The 18,033-nt window shown below is 37.7% G+C and overlaps 1 pseudogene; it reads left to right on the top strand.

The window, feature by feature from the left end:
- The window catches only part of LOC102503274 (band 4.1-like protein 2), a 27,036-nt pseudogene extending 19,206 nt beyond the window's left edge, over positions 1-7,830 (top strand).
- The last annotated feature ends 10,203 nt before the right edge of the window (positions 7,831-18,033 follow it).

Raw genomic sequence — 18,033 nt, 5'->3', positions numbered from 1 at the left:
GCGCGCGGCTGGTGGCTTCCCATGAAGGTGTCTTCTGCACTATGAATTTCTTTATAATGTCATCAAGGTTATTATTTTCAAGTTCATGAAAGAGTGGGAGAAGAAAGTATTCCATACTCATTTTTCAGTGTCCTTTATTTACTAGGACACACTAATTATAATAAAAATACATCCACAATGTAGTGTCATCATGATTTATATTATTCTTTATAATATTACTTTTTGTATGTATAGTCTATTAACCTGGTCTAATTGATAGGGATATATATTCCTCTCAGGTTATAGAAGTTTTATACATTTTTTTTACTAGTTTTAAAGAACAACCTATACTTCCCAAATTATAGGTTCACTTATTGGTTTTCTGAGAACTGACTGGCTATTCTATTACCCAGAGCTTATTAAAAGAAAAAATAATGACAAAAAATAAACAAGAAAAGAAAAAGGCAATTAAAATACTTATGGATACACTTAGCATAAAAGATGCAAAACTTACATGACAAAACCTATGAAATGCTCCAGACATAAAGATAGGACTGAATAAATGCTTATGCATTCCAGGGCCTTGGATAGGAAGAACGGAAAGTACAGAGATGCCAGTTCTCATCCACATTGTTATCTGAATAAGAATGCTATTGCTTGTGCAGATGTTATTTTTTTTTTATAGCTGAATATGAGGATTAAAATATTGCATTTGGAAAAACAAAGCCAGGAAAACACCAAAGAGAAAAGAGGAAAGTGGAGGAGGGTGAAATGTGCAGCTTTTCCACGTATGAAAAGACTCTGGTATGATAAAATAATCAGAGAAGTTACTGGGAAAGGATAGGAAGCCATAAATAGAACACATTGTAATGGAAATTTTCCATATGAAAGAGGTATCATCTCAAGTGGGAAAACGTGCTGACTCGGTACAGTTGTGCAAGATTAGTCATAGGGAAACATCATTTGGTAAACCTTAAGACAGAATCCAAATAAATCCAAAATTTAAATGTTAAAAAAAGAAAACATACAAGCACTAGTAAAACATACAAGTAAATATGTCAGTAACTTGAACTAATACATTTTTAAAAATTATTATTAAAAATCCAGAGCAATAATGAAAAATGACATATTTAATTACATAATTTTTAAAAAAATATGACGATTAAAACCACCATAAATAAAACGAAAAGACTAATGACTAGTTTGAAAAATAATATTTATCATTTATACCCATGTCTAATGTTAAAATGTTTTTTAAAGGCAGAAAACAAAACTGTCAAGAACTCTATTAAATATTATCTAGAAATTTATAAAGAATAATTAGAGAAAAAGAAATGCGAATGCAACTGTATAAAAATATGATCAATTTTCTTGTAAAACAAAAAATGAAAAATGTACTCCATTTAAATATGTTCTTATCAGAATGACAGAATGAAAGTTAGATAACATGCTTTATTACCAAGACTGTAGAGTGGCAACCAGTACAAAATCCCTACAGAGATCAATTTGACAGTATTTAGAAAATTGTACATGATTTTATACTTTCTTTTTTTTTTTGGAGAGGTTTTTGCTATAGGGCCATGTGCTCGCCAGAAAGACAGAGAGAGACAGAGAGACAGAAAGCGAGAAATCACCCCCCAGAGAGGGATGGCCACGCTGCAATCCCTTCTCCTCCATTCTCCTCTCGGGACCTTAGATACACACGCACTTCCACCCGGCGTGAGTTTTAAGCCACCGGGTCTGGGACTCAAACTGCGGTTGACTACATGGGAGTCCAGCAACATAGCCATTACGCTAACTGCTGGTCCCAATACTTTAAACAAATGATAACAGTGTTAGTAATATAATTGGAAAAAAAGTTGTATATATGAGATTATTCACCACTTTTCATAATGGCAGAAGACTAGAAACAATATAAATGTCCATCCTGAGGGAACTGGTTAAATAAAGTATGGGCCGGGCTGGACAGTGGTGCAGCAGTTAAACATGATGTTCCGTGATTCTGACACAAATGAGAAGGCCCTGGGTTCTTACCTGGGGACCTCCCTGATTATGTAGGACACATGCCTGCCTTGATCCCTGGTGGTGACTGTGCAATCGAGACTATTGGTGGTACCGTCTTTTTGTTACTCTCTTTGTGCCTGTCATTTATGAATGTAACAGATCAGTAAATTTATAAAACAAAACCCCCAAAAAGAACATGATTTATCCATATATGAATAATATTAATCTACAAAATTATAAAAATACTTCTTTGGACTACTATAGACTAGATCACAAGGATATTTATTAAGGGGTCTGACATTGCAGGAAGGTTCTGCTTTTTTCTTAGAGGGATTTTTGCTATAGGTCAGGTGTGCTCCCTGGAAAGACAGAGCGATAGAGAGACAGGAAGCGAGAAATCACCCCCGATGGGGGATGGCCACACCACAACCCTTTCTCCAGTCTTCTCTCAGGATTTTAGATACGCACGCACACGCTTTTAGCGTGAGGTTTTAAGCTGCCAGATACTGGAATTGAACCTTAGTCAACTAAATGGGAGTCCAGTGACATAACCATTATGCCGTCTCCTAGTCCCACAATGATATTTATTATATCAAAAGGCCAGATGGAGAAAATGTACATATTATGTTATCTTTATATTGTAAATTTTATGCTCTCATGAAGTTAAGGGGAGATACTATACGTATAGTATCTATACTTAGATAAAAAATGCATAAAGTATATATATACACATTATATGTATACATTATATATTACTATTCTAATGAAAGAATAATAAATAGAACTAAAACACAATTTAAAAAATTATTATGAGCTTAGGAGGAGAGAGTTATAAGATAAAGAAGCTAGGATTTCGTTACCTTGTTTTAAAGAGGAGACTTTGGTTTCATGTAATCATACAATTATAAAGCGTGATCAAATCTAAAATGCTATCTTTAAATATCAACAGTTAAGGAAAACAAATGAACCTAACTGAATCTCAGTGGTATGTTTATGGTACAATGTCTCAAGACTCTTCCTAATAGGCTTGGGTCCTATTCGGCATTTAAGATGTTGACAGGAACCCCGGCCTTGGGGCAGCCAGCCCTGGAATCGGAGCTGCTCCCCTCAATGTGGTCTCTGTAACGCTGTCTCTGGAGTCGTGCTTCATTAAAGCACATGCTTTGCATACAAAATAGTGCACATAGAGTACTGGTTTGTTTCCCTGCATACATAAATGCTTATATGTGCTTATCTTGTCATGTTACTTAAGACTACCCTATTTAAGTTGTCATCTTTTAAAGGCTTTTTTATTCCTTTCGCAAAGCTTTCCACAGCTGCCCAAGCTTTGAAGCTTTGTGATGTGATCTTCCAGAAGCATATGTATTTCTCCACCCCTTCTCTCACCATTGATTTTCATTTAAAAATCACAGCTTCTATATTGGCTTGCTCTGGGCATAGTGGATATTTACTTAAATAGTTTCATTTATAAGTTATTCTAAGTGATTGTAATACGACAGTCAAGGTTTTAAATCCCATAGCTAACGTATTGATTTTTAACCTTATGAAAATACACAATTTTGACATATACTCTTAAGAACTGTACTTTTGCAATCAGCAGTTGGTGTAATAGCTGCGTCACTGGACTCCCATGTAGTTGACCATAGTTCAAGTCCCAGACCCGATGGCTTAAACTCCCTCTGAGCTTGTGTGTGTGTGTGTGTGCCCAAGATCCCGAGAGGAGAATGGAGGAGAAGGGATTGTGGGGTGGCCATCCCTCTCTGGGGGGTGATTTCTCGCTTTCTGTCTCTCTGTCTCTCTCTGCCTTTATGGCAAACGCACGAGCCCGATAGCAAAAATACTCTCCCTCCCCCCCCCAAAAAAAGAATTTGTATGCTTTGTATAATAATCCATTAGTATCATTTACCTATAGATAAAAAAATAACACCATTTGTGTTCCATGTAATTTCAATCTGTAGTCTTCTTTCACAGCTATAATCCCTTCTCGGAAATATTTCAAAATACTCTTTCTTTAGTTTTTTAATTGTATTCATAAAAACATATTTTGTTTCAAGCCATCCAGTGGCATGGTGGTTCAGAAGAATAGATTCCACATGGCCAACTGTGTGGTTCAAGTCTAAACCTGGCAGCTTGACAAATATGCCAGGCTCCTGTGTGTGTGTGTGCCCAAAACCAGAAAGGAGGAAGAAATGAAGCAGAAGGAATCACGGTGACCATCCCCCACGGCAGACCCTTTCTTACTCACTGTGCCACGTGCACACACCCTATAGCAAGTTAAATATATGTAATATATAATATACATTCAATATATTTTATAAAAATATATGATATGTAGTTTATATATATAGCTGCCCTTTATATTTGGAACTTGTTGGTATCCAAAAGTGACTTACCTGCATTTTTTGACCATATTCTTATTGCTAATTGAATAAACCAAAGTATACTTTTCTGTTTTAAATTTGCATTACATATATTGACAAATCATTGTCAAGTGTATTAAAACACTCATATAAAGGAAAAGTTACATTATACTCTTTTGAAGAATATTTGTAAGGGATATAATTGTAAGGAATATCATGGATATCTGCATTTAGTGGGCATTTTCTATAACATCTGAACTGGGATGACCTCAGAAGGCACGGATAACTTTACAGCAAACACCATCACTGTGAATAGTATAATACAAAATGTTACAATTAAATTGGAAATTTTTGTGATATATTTAAATTTGCTTAACTCTCATCTTAATTATCTTGCAGTAGAAGAAACTAAACTGTAATAGATTTACTATTATTGTGTTATTTTACATGATATCCAACTCTATTTCTAGCTCAAAGCAAAGAGGATAAATTAAGAAGATAAAAGTTAATTTCACACATTTATATGGAGCATATATAAATTAGGTCAAGGATTTTTATAAAAAGAACTTTAAAGAATTCTTGATTTACAAAATGTATATCTAGATCAGTCCTTTAATGTCTACATCTTATATATACTTGGTACATTTATCAAAACTAAGAAATTAATATTGGTGTCATATTCTTAGCTGTACTACAAACTTCATTCAGATTTTCCAATTTAAAAACTTTTTTTAATGTTCTGGGATTTAATATAGGATACCACATTTTCACTCTACGATAGATTCAATTTCATGTAATTTTTAAGGAAAATAATTTTAATGCTCTACATGAACTTATTTGTATGAAAAATGAAAGGCTTTTGTGTTTTTTATTTTGCTTTGAATGTTTAACTTTTTTCCCTTTTAGAAAGTATGACGTGGCCCTCCGAGATGGCACAGAGTACAGCTGCCACCTGGAGAAACCTGCTAAGTAAGGCACAAATGTTGTTTGACAAAGTAAGTGAGCACCTCATTCCCTTGGAGGACCACATTGGACTTCTGTTCAGGAAAACCCTGAGCAGAAAAACTGGCTAGATCCAGCAAAAGAAAGAGACAACCAGGAAATCATCTTTGGCTGTTCACTTTCAGTGTGAAATTTTGTCTTCCTGATCCTTCTCTGTTGACTGAAGATGTCATCAGATACTTAGTGTGTCTTCAGCTCTGGCAAGGTATTTCCTCTGGCTGTGGGTCCTGTTCTTTTGAGACTTGTGCCCTTGTGGGGTCCTGAAGGCTGCAGTTTGACCCAGAGGAGCATGGCAGTATTGACCTCAGTGACTTCCAGTCCACCCTCACACAGGCTAGGGAGCTAGAGAAGGAGGAGGCAGAGCTGCACAAAACCTGCAGTGTGTATCCCCAGCACAAGCAGATTCTCAGTCCTCAGAAAATGGAAAGCAGTTTTCTATGTATGATTTTTGACCCGTGTCATGCCAAGGACTCAGATGGTGGGACGTCAAGCTTGGCATGTGTGCTAATAGAATCCATGTCAACAAAGTCAGACGGAGTGGGCTGTTTTAAGAAATTTTTGCTATAGGGTATGTGTGCTCACCAGAAATACAGAGAGAATAAAAAAGCAAGAAATCACCCCTCTGAGGAGATGGCCACACCATAATCCCTTCTCCTCCATTCTCGTCTCAGAATTCTGGGCATGCACGCACGCATGCCTGGCATGAGTTTTCAACTGCCAGGTCCGGAACTTGAACCATTGCTGGTGATGTGAAAGTCTAGTGACATAACTGTTAGGTCATCTGCCGATCCCATACAAAGACAGACTGAGAATCAATCATTTTTCTTAGCCAAAAATCTTGAAAATTTCTATAAGTGTAACTTCTGCATTAAAATCAGGCCAGTGGAGTCAGAATAGCTTGAGAGCACCATTGGATTTAAACTGCCAAGCCATGGGGCTGTGAGAAGGCCATGGAAAGTGTGTGTGGAGCAGCATCGTATTATCTACAGGCTCATGTCCCCACGGCAGTCACCGAAGGCCAAGTTCCTGCCCCTGGGGTCCAAATTCTGCTACAGTGGCCACACCCGAGCACAGACTCGCCAGACAAGCACTTTTAGATAGGCCAGGGCCACACTTTAAGCGCTCTTCCAGGAAACGTGTCTCCAGGAATCTAGACGGAGCTCCAACTGGTGTTGACCAGTCTTGGGAAGGATTTTGCCGGTGCCATGGGGGAGGTTTCAGCATATTACCCTGGAGTTGTTAGTGCTGCCATTGTATAGGTTGGGATGCAGGAAGGAAGCCAGAAGCCCAACTACAGCCCCCCATCTGCAACTCACTGAAGGAAAGACAAACTCCTTTAGAGCAGAAGGGGGTAGTATTTATGTCAGAGATAGCAATTTAATGTTGGAGGACCTGGTCAGGCCCAAGAAGACTTGCTGAAACAGCAGGCTAGCATTAGTGAATTTAAGCGCAGTTTTATAGAATCCAGACCCCAGGCGTAGTCGAAGGAATGGGAAAAACATCACATCCCACCTTTGTCCCTCCAGACACAATGGAGTTCACCTGAGATGAGGAATGTAGTGGGGAGGAAGTGGGCAGAGACTGGGAAAGATGAAAGCGAAATCACATAAGAAATGAATGGTAAAGAGGTATCACCAAGCAGTGGTCCTGGGGAAATTGGTGAGGTGGAACTCATGACACAAAAAGACCCCACCTCCCTGTTTTCTGAGAGCAGCCGCAACAGAGAGAGTGAGGAGAAAGGTGTGGCGAGAATACCTGCCTCACCACCGAGTGACCCTGGGTGCCATAAGGTAAGAACAGGAGAGGGACAGAGAAGAAAGGGGACAAGAGCCAGCTGAGCCAGCTAGGTAGTAGAGAGGAAGGCACCAGAACGGGAAGCCAGTCCCAGCCAACAAGCAGGTGCTCACGCAGTCCCAGAGAGACAGACCCAGGGAAGCTTAGTTGGCCCACATTTGTCTAAAGAGTGTATTTGACAGCACTGTTAAGCAAGATGCCAGGAAAGAAACCAAGGAAGAGCAACATAAAGCTAATGCAGGGGTGTCTCAAATTGACATGGTTTTGCTACAAATTATTTGTTGTTCAGAGCCACCAGCTGTAAAAACAGAGACGGCAGCAACTACTGATGCCTCACGAAGGATAGCAGTATCCACCAAGGACGTCCCCATCGTCCAAACTGAGAGCGAGTCTCCACATACGAGTCTCCACAGATGGACGGCAGGGCTGGGGGTGATTTGGGCATGTTACCCACCGCACAGAGCATCACTTCCGAGTCCACATCGACAACCACACACATCGCCAAGACTGTGAAAGGCGGAATCACGGAAACGAGAACTGAGAAGTGCATTGTGATCCCAGGAGATGCAGATATTGATCAGAACCGGGCACTGCACTGGCCATCGGGGAAGCCAGGATGCAGCATGCTAGCACGCAGGTCACGGGAGTGGTGGTGCACAAGGAGATGGAGTTGGAGGCAGGGAAAAAATAACGAGGAAAGTTTTATTTTTCTCCTATAATTACTTATTATTATTTTATACATTCGATCACTGTGCATCGTCACAGGTTGTAACATGAATTTACCCAACATGAACACACTTCACACCAGTCCAGTTGAAGATCTCATACACGTTGTCATCAACAATCTTCCATTTCTTTGTCTCTCACATGTCTTGCCTCTCTATTTTTCTCAGTTCCTTTCCTCTCACTCTCCCCTATTTCCCACCCTCTTCCCATAGTGTCTCCAGGAAAAAGGAGTATTTTAAACAACAGTCAACTTCATGAACCTGAAGAATTTTGACCATTCCAATTTCGACCATTCCTGCCACACTACTCCAGCACATTTCTGCTATGACTGGTAACTACAACCAGAAGCCTGAAGAATTGTAAAGTGATTTTTCTATAAGTAAAATACAAGCTAGATTATATGTGCATTGTGCTTCTAGTTTACTCAAACTGGTTAGGGAGAGAGAAATTATCTCAGCATCATTGACTGTCCCCCCAACAGAAGATTTTTTTTCTTTTTCTTATTTGGTGTTACTGTTCATTTAATTTCTCAAAGAGTGCATGTGATTGCTAGAGTGAAACAGAGAGAGGGAAAATGAGAAAGTATTCCAGATGGGAAATAGTCACACTGCAATTCCTTCCCCTCCATCTCTCCCTCCCTTCAGGTTTTTGGCTGTTTCTCAAGCAACCAGGTCAGGGACTCAAACCTGTGGGCAGCCATGTAGAACCTCACCACTTTAACCAACTCACCACTGACTGGACCAAAGAATCTTTTTTTTCAGATTTATAATTTTAACTCAAATTTCATAAAAATATACTTCAGTGTTGAAGTTTTATGTAAACTAATATGACTAATTTTAGTTACTCAATTTTCTTTCTTTTCTTACTTTTTTTTTTTTTTATTGCAGTGCCCAGAGGGTACATGAACTTTCCAGAGACACAGAGATGGAACGAGAGAAAGAGGGAGAAAGTATTCTCCCAGTGGGACATGGTTATGCCACAATCTCGTCTTCACTTCTCTATCCTGTGGGAATTTGAGGCATGCCCACACATGTCCCCAGTGTGTTCCTCTAGCCGTTGGGTCTGGAACTCGAATGCACAGTCTGCCATGTCAGATCCGGCTTCCTTAACTAAGACGCAGGACCAGCTCAAATGTTTTCCTTATTATGATATCTTCTTATTTAAGATGTCTCAGCTTTTGTTCAAGTGGGTTAGGGAGAGAAAAATTATCTCAGGATCACTTGCTTAAAAAAAAGGGGGGGTTCAAAAAATAAGTTCTTGAACCTGACAGGAAATTCATACACATTCTTCTTGTGGAATAACAAGATATTTTCTATGGCATTACCTTCTATGTATTGAGTCATAAAATGTTAGTTTATCTTACTTATTATGAATATTATCTTTTAGTCCATTTTAGTAATATTAACTCCAGTATCACTCAAAGAGAATTGGACTTGGGACTAGAAAATAAGAGGTAAAATTTTTTTTCCCTTCACTAGTTTTCTTTTTTTATTATTTTTAGTATGTAATTCAATGTCTCTAAGCCTAGGAGTCCTGATATAAGAAAAAAAGCACCATGCTAAAATTAAGAAATTATTCATTACTAGCAAGTCTTATATGAAATAAAAATAGGGAAAAAAACATAAGTTGCTTTATGCATCTATTCATGTACATACCTGAGCAATTTGGACCACATAAATAAGCTCCTCAGATTAAGAAATAAAAAAGTTTTATAGAAAAACATATCACAGCAAACTAAATAAAGCAAAAGATTTACTCACGTTGGATTCATTGGTATTAACACTGCCCGGAGTGTGATAGAAGGATGAAACGACCTATTAAAGAGACACTGTTCTGCCAACTAGGAGGCAGCCATTTGCAAAGTTGGGCGTTCTATTGCATAAGGTTTTATATGCTTTTTTTAAAAAAAATAATTATTTAATTTTATTTATTCATTCATTTATTTTAATTTGACCAGAGAGAGACACAGAGAGAGACAGAAAGAGAGAGAGAGAAAGTGAGAAAGCAAGCCACCAGGTCCGGGACTAGAATCTTGCTCAGCCATGTGGGAGTGTCCAGTGCCTTAACCACCAGGCCACCTGCTGATCCTTAAGGTTTTATATTCTTTGAATCAATAGCAGATAAATAATGCCTTTTCTTCTACAGCCGTTATACAGGTTCAGATGACACACCCAAGGAGTAGAAGGGGAAATTATATTTCTCATCATTAACTATAATGAATTATGTAATATTTTGATTTACTTCTTCATTTAGTGTTTTGTTGATTTGATGGGTTGCTTCCTCCAGGAAACAAGGAATATTCCATTGTAGTGAAAATGCACACCACCACTTTGTTATCTGCTATGCTAAAAGCTAGCAGAAATTTACGGAATCCTATCAGAAGCAAAATTCCAAACTGAGATCCTCTAAATAATCTCGTTTCAGTGATTAAGGGTACAGATGGAATTAAGGTTGCTAATCAGCTACCTTTCAGATGGAAGGATTAACATAGACTATCAGGAGTTCAATGTGATCACAAGGTCCTTTCAAGTGTTTGGTGGGACTGAAGAGCCAGTCAAAGAGAGAGTTGAAGATACTTGGGAACCAGCAGTTAGCGTAATGGCTATGTCGCTGGATTCCCACGTAGTCAACCGTGGTTCGAGTCCTGGACAGGTGGCTTAAATCTCACACCGGGCGCGTGGGCGTGCATGCCCAAGATCCCAAGAGGAGAACGGAGGAGAAGGGATTGCAGCGTGACCATCCTCCCTGGGGGGTGATTTCTCGCTTTCTGTCTCTATGTCTCTCTCTGTCTGTCTGGCGAGCGCACGCACCCTATAGCGAAAAAACCTTCCCCCCCCCAAAAAAAAATACTGTGTTATTGGCTTTGAAAATAGAAGGAAGACAAGAGGCAAGAAATGTAGATGGTTTCTAAAAGTTGCAGAAGACAAGGGAATGGAGTCTTCCAAAGAGATCTTGAAAGGAATACCCCAATGCTGACACCTTGTTTTGAGCCAGTAAGATGCAGTTCACTGTATAGTAATACTATAAGATGATCAATATGGAATACATTGTTTTAAGCTACTAAATTTGTCATAATTTGTTACAACAGCAATAGGAAACTGAAACGTATGCAAATTGTTGTGTCTCAACCCTAAGTGATTGATATTAGCTGTTTCACAAGGTTCAATCTTCACGTGGAATTTCATTTTTTTTTCTTACGAATCTCTTGATGGACTTCCCAGGGGTTACTTGTGCCTCTGTAGCTATGTTGCCTTTGGGTGTTTAAGTCTCACATCCTTTGGAAACTGAATTGCAATTATGGGCAACTATATTTACATATTGATACTTGACATACGGAGGAATTTTTGTCAAAAAAGTAAAGCTAGGGGTCAGCAGGTGGTTGGTGGCTGAAGGGCTGGATTCACCCATGGCAGACCACGGTCTGAGTCCTAGACCTAGCAGCTTGAAAGTCATGCTGGGTGCGTATGCATATGTGCTCAAAATCCCTGGAGGAGAATAACGAAGTTATAGCAGTATGGCCATCCCTTCTAGGGGGTGATTTCTCACTTTCCCTCTAACTATTTTTCTCTGTCTCTCTGTCTCTCTGGTGAGTGCACTCACCCCAAGCAAAAACCTAAAAAACAAAGCAAAACAAAACTTCAAAACTAAATAGAAAACATTTCCAAAGTAAGACATATGATACAGAAGTAGACTAATTTCCCCCAAAATGTTTGCCACATAATATTTTTAGTTATATGAAGGTACGTGGTATTGATTAGAAGACTAAAACTGGTACTCAGAATTCCTATATGAGGAACATCTTGCCTCTTTCATGAAAGGCCTTTTCATTATGCCCATTAGGAAACTAAGATGGGGGATATACACAGTCTTAAATCCCATAATGTCTCATTAGATATCATGATATCAAAGGAATTTTATAAATGCCTGGCGAATCTTCTAAATTTTCTAAATGCCAAGAGAATCTTATTTTTAAAAAGTCCTCCCAGCTAGAATCATTTCTGATTTCTTTCAAGTTACCCCTATGATTTCAAAGGGCCACAGATTTGAAATGGATGTCTAGAAGCATGGAGCCAAATTTTAATAAGGCTTTGATGTGTTTATAGTCAGTCAATAATTTAGGTCATTTGAAACAACCTCTACTCACACAAAGTCAGAAAGCCTGGAATTACAAAGACATAATGCTCTTGTATTTCTGTTTTAATTAGCCTAACTATGCCATTATTTTTCAGTTGTACGATCATGTGGTTTCTGTGTTATTCTAAAGTTTCAAAGAAGGATTCTTATAATGACAAAAAATTCTAATCCATATACATGGGGGTGAAACTGTACAAGGACGTAATATTTCAAGTATGTGTAGCATAATTCTATTTCTGCCTGATTTTAATTACCAGAGAGTGTAAAAAGTAAAAAGGAAAGACGCAGGGAAAGGAGAATGAGAGAGAGAGAGAAAGTACTCCCAGTGTGGTGTAGCCACACTACAATCCCCTTTCCTCTATTTCTCTATCTTGTTGGAATTTTTCATGCAAGCACATACACACACATGCCCCACATATTTTTCAAGCCACCCAAGCAGGATTTGAACTGTATTCAGTTAGGCGGTATCCAGATCCCTTAACCCCTAAACTACTGGGCTGGCTCGTTAAATTTTAATTTTTTTAAAAAGAGAAAGTTTTGCTATAGGGTGCATGCGTGTGCCAGAGATACCGAGAGAGAGAGAGAGATAGAAAGCAAGAAATCACTCCCCCCTCCCCACCGCCCAGTAGGAATAGCCACACGGCAATCCCTTGTCCTCCATTCTCCTCTCAGGATCTTGGGTATGTACACACACACACCTGGCATGAATTTTAAGTCACCAGGTCCAGGACTCAAACCATGGTGGACTATGTGGGAGTCTAGCAATGTAATCATTATGCCATCTGCTGGTCCCAACATTTTCATTGTTTAAAGTACGTAAAATAACTTTTTCCTACCATCTCTTGAAGACAATCAGCTAGGACACAGTATTGGGAACCATCTCCCTTCCTAAAGAAAAAAATTTAGATGAACTAATCAAAGAAATATTTACTTTGATATCTCACTATGCCAACAGGAATGGATCTGTATGAGTTAAAATAACACAACTTATTTATAAGAATTTTACTATTAAATACTGTGTATTTTTTATCTATTAATATAAAAATATATCTATGAATGGGAAAGTCAATTAACCTATTTTTTGAAAGAATTAAGTTTTACTAAAAGAAAGGCTAATCTAGGGACCAGCAGATGGCATAATGGCTACATCGCTGGACACCCATGTAGTCAACCGCGGTTCGAGTCCCTGACCTGGTGGCTTAAACTCATGCCAGGTGCATGTGTGTATGTGTGCCCAAGATCCCGAGAGGAGAGTGGAGAAGAACGGATTGCAGCGTAGCCATCCCTGCTGGGGGTGATTTCTCGCTTTCTGTCTCTCTGTCTCTCTGTCTCTTTCTCGTGAGCGCATGCACCCTATAGCAAAAATCTCTTAAAAAACAGGCTATCACCATGTACTGCTTATTCCTGATTAGAAGCACTTATTTGATATATTAGACCTCAGATGATAATTCATATAGCAAAGTTTAAATTTTTATGTTTTCTAGCACATTGATCAAAAAATATAGTTAAATAAATTATATATGTTTATAAGTGTATGTCTACATGTATCCACACACACACTTGTTTATGAGTGTGTATATATAATTTATCTGTCTGAGATATCTAAGCACTTTGTGAAGTCCCACAAATAAATATGTTTTTAGATTTCCTAATAGAACCACAGTATATCAAAAAACAATTTCTTTTAAAAAGGATATGAGATTTTCCTCTTGAAAATAAATTTAGGACTTGCTTCCTTTTGCTGAAATGATATTCAATTTTCCTTAATTTTTTTGAGTCTGTGAAATATCTCCTTTCAAATTAGATGATAAAGTCAGTAACTGCTGACATGCAACTTTCAGAAACAATCATTTCTGATCCAAATGTTTCCTCTCAAAGCAATAGCATTTGTAAACTCAAATAATTTCTACAGCTGAGCACTTTTGTAAATTGTGAGTACATATAGCAGGGTCCTAAAGTAAAAAGTTCACAATACTTTTTCTCAAGTAACATGTGAGAGTCACCATTACGCCTCTTCTTTTAATAACTTCCTATTAGTATTGAGCAAATTAATTTATTTGTCATATATTCCTTTCTTAAGTGAGAATAATTATTTAATTTTATTTATTATTATTATTATTTAATTAGCTATAGGACATGTGCACTCACCAAAGAGAGAGAGAGAGAAGGAAAGTGAGAAAGCAAGCTACCAGGTCTGGGACTTGATCTGCCGTTGGCCGTATGGGAGTCCAGTGCCTTAACCAGCAAGCACCTACTGGCCCCATAGCTTCCATTTTTAACAGAACAGGGCCAGAGATTGATAGGTTCAGGGGGAGTTTTCTATAGAAAAGAGGGAAAATTTTTGAAGTGATAGAACTGTTCTTTATCTCGATGATAGTGCATCCATCAAGTCTCATACAAGTATGCATGAGAAGGAGTAAATGTTGCTGTATTAAAATTTTTAAATAAAGGGACCAGCAGCTGGCGTTGTGATTAAGGGTGCTGGACTCCCACATGGCTGACCGTGGTTTGAGTCCCAGACCTGGAGGCTTGCTTTTTCATTTTCCCTCTCACTCTGTCCCTTTCTGGTCAAATTAAAATAAATGCATAAATAAGGTTAAATAAAATAAATCTTTAAACAAAAATTTAAATAAAATGTTAAAAAGTAATAAAAATGATAACATTTCATGACAACATGACAATGGGACACTGCACACAGTATAAAACAACGTTCTTTCAAAATGAAACCATACCCTCATATTTCTCTTTTCTTAGATAAATAAGTTAGTTAAGATATTTGTAATGAGTGCATTAACATATCATCATCAGATAATAAACTTGCTACCCAGAAGATTCATAACATTTAGGAGGCTAAAATACTATGGATACAAACATAAGTTCCTGAATATTTCATTGTTACAATAGCAATGATCATATTTCACACATTTTATCTGCCACTCTTTTCAGTTACTTCTTCTTTTACCCTTATTCCTTCCTATCCTGAGACATAGATCATTTAAATAATTATTTATTCAATTTTATATGATTGGTAACATTATTATTTTTAAATTTGCTATAAGGCATGTGTGCTCACCAGAGAGAGGGGAAGGGAGATAGCAAGCCACCGGGTCTGGTTCTCAAACAGCAGTTGACCATGTGGGAGTTCAACATTTTACTCACCACACCACCTGCTGGCTCCAGAGACATCAATCTTTTTTTTTAAAGAAATCGTGAAAGAAAGAATGAGAATAAAGCAGAAACTATTTTTGAACAAGTTTAGATGAAACTAATAAGTATAAACAATAAACAAACATGAAGGCCTGTGACCAAGTTTGTTATAATAATACTATTGATGCAATTAAGTACTTTGTTGAAAGGATTTAGGTGAAAGGGTTATTGGGTTAATCTCTTCAAAATATAATCTATGAAAGTCCTAAATTATCTTGTATATTTTTTATCCTCTGTCTTTCTTCCCAAAGATAAAATATAATGAATAATTTTTAATGTACATACCAAAATGAAGACAAATTTAGGATTAACTTAAGTCTCAATTGATTGTCAGTTGGAAGTCAGGAAAGAGGAATGGAAGCCATTATAGCTTCTACCAAATTTCTCTATCTTCATTTATTTGATTTATTTTGGATTTAAATTTATCTCACATGTTTTTAAGTATGTGCACTTGCCGGAGAGAGAGAGAGACAGTGACAGTGAGAAGGAAAGTGAGAAATCACCCTTCAGGGAGATGACCATGCTGCAATCCCTTCTCCATTCTCCTCTCAGGATTTCAGGCACACATGCACACATGTCATGGGTTGTCCAGAATTCAAACCACAATCAGCCATGTGGGGAGTCCAGCTCTGTAAACACTATGCCACTTTCTGGCCCCTAAGCATACCTTAAGAGTTTATTTATTGATTTCTGTAATAAGAGAGAGGGAGAGAGAGACAGGAAGACATTATTAGACAAGGTCTTCAAGCCAGATCCACCCCTAGCCTCAGCCAGCTAAGACGATGGGACTATGCACATGTACCCAGGGTGTACGGGAAGACTTCAGGTGCAAACCTGGGGCCTTTCCATGCAACTTCATCATATCAAACCATTGCATTACTACTCTTTCAACTGGCCTGAGCCTATCTTTTGATAATTATTTTTTAAAATTGATCATTTTTAGAAACTCGAGATGAGTTATTAGGAAAGGAAAGAACGAAAGGGAGGTATGTAAAATGTCAAGTCACAATCCATGACTGCCAGTCACAGAGATGTTGTAGATTATCCGTAGGACATTGAACACAATTGTTTGAAACTTCAGTTCCTTCATTTGAAATATAAGTGAGTTGAGGGACTAGCAGATGGTGTCATGGTTATGTAACTGGACTTCCATATGGCTGACCGTGGATCGAGTCCCAAACCCAGTGGCTTTAAATTTACAGTGGGTGTGTGTGCATGCCCCAAATCCCAAGAGTAGAGTAGGGGAGAAAAGACTGCACCATGGCCATGCCCTTTAGGGGGGGATTCCTCATTTCGTGTATCTCTATCTCCCTAATCTCTCTGGTGAGTGAATACACCCTATAGCAAAAATCTATCTAAAAAATAAAAGAAATATAAACAAGTTTGTGTAAATCTTCTAAGTCATTTTTACTTTAAAAATTTTAAGAATCTATAATGATTTTTTATAATTATTAAATAAGGTAAAGGCTAAATTAGATTTTTATAATTTTTCCTTTTTTTTGATAGAGAGATGTTTTCTATAGGACACATGCACTTGCTAAAGAGACAGAGACAGAGGGAGAGAAAAAGTAAAATAACCCCCCCCCTGCCCTGCAGAGGGTATAGCCACACCACCATTCCTTTCCTCCCATTCTCCTCTTGGGATTTTGGGCATGCATGCACACATGGCTGGTGTGTTTCAAGTGTGGCACTGGAATTGCAGTTGGCCATGTGGGAGTCCAGTGCCTTAACCACTATACTACCTGCCTGCCCCAAGATTTCCTTTCCTAACAGTTGAAATTTTCAGTCTCATGGATATAATAGTTCTTAGTAAGCCAACACAAAATAATTTGTGCAACTATCTCAAATTTTTAAGTTTCGTTTTTAGAAAGAACACTGAGTTTGAATAGATAAGTATTAAAAAGAAAAAAAGTATATGTAATAGTTCATGTTTCATCAGAACAAAAGCATTTCTTTCATGTATTCTCCTACATAGCAATTTTTTGTTTTAATTTTTTTTCTCTCTTTATTCTTGTATATACTACTTTTGATCATCAATTATTTGTTATGGTAATGTTTAGTACTTTGAGCTTGTTTCGAAAACTGATGCTTAAATTCATATAAAATTTTCTTTTTGTAGAACTGCATTCAATTTTGGCACACTTTCTCTTTTTTTTTTCCCCTCAAAGTTTATTTTTTCTATGAGAGAGAGAGACAAAGAGAGACGGAGAGTCAGACACTGCCAACAATATCTTCTCATGACAATCTACCCACCACCCCTAGCCAGCCCTGATCACAAACAGACTGAACCCTTCATATTTAGAGAGGCCCCAGGACAATAACCTGGGACCCGCTTATATGCACCCAGCGTCACAGAGCCTTAGCACTCTGCCTCTTGAACAATTTCTTTTCAATGGATCGCCAAAAGCAAATACATTGAAAGAACGTTGTCCTTCATTTTATAACAACTTCCCGTACAAACATTTGTAGCATTCACATGCTAGCAAGTAAAATAACATTTCAAAATTTCCTTAATATGAGCTTTTAATATGTTTTCTTCCAAGTGGAATATTTTTATTTATTTACATTTTATCTATTTATTTCTTCTATGAGTGCGAAGACAGAAAAGAAACAGACAGTAACATCACATTAAGATGTTAAGTGGCATTTTTATATTTTCATTACTTCAGTTTCCCACCTACAATTGCCTCATATTTGAAATTGGATGATTAATCTGTACTTTTAAATTTTTATACTGATACATATCTTGTTTAAGAAAACTTTTTTGTTTGTTTTTTAGAGATTTTTGTCACAGGGCTTGTGTGTGCTCAGCAGAGGGAGATAATGA

This window comes from Tupaia chinensis, unplaced genomic scaffold (genome assembly GCF_000334495.1).
Source record: "Tupaia chinensis unplaced genomic scaffold, TupChi_1.0 Scaffold000002_1, whole genome shotgun sequence".
Classification (NCBI taxonomy): domain Eukaryota; kingdom Metazoa; phylum Chordata; class Mammalia; order Scandentia; family Tupaiidae; genus Tupaia; species Tupaia belangeri.
This window is presented reverse-complemented; position numbering and strand designations above follow the sequence as displayed.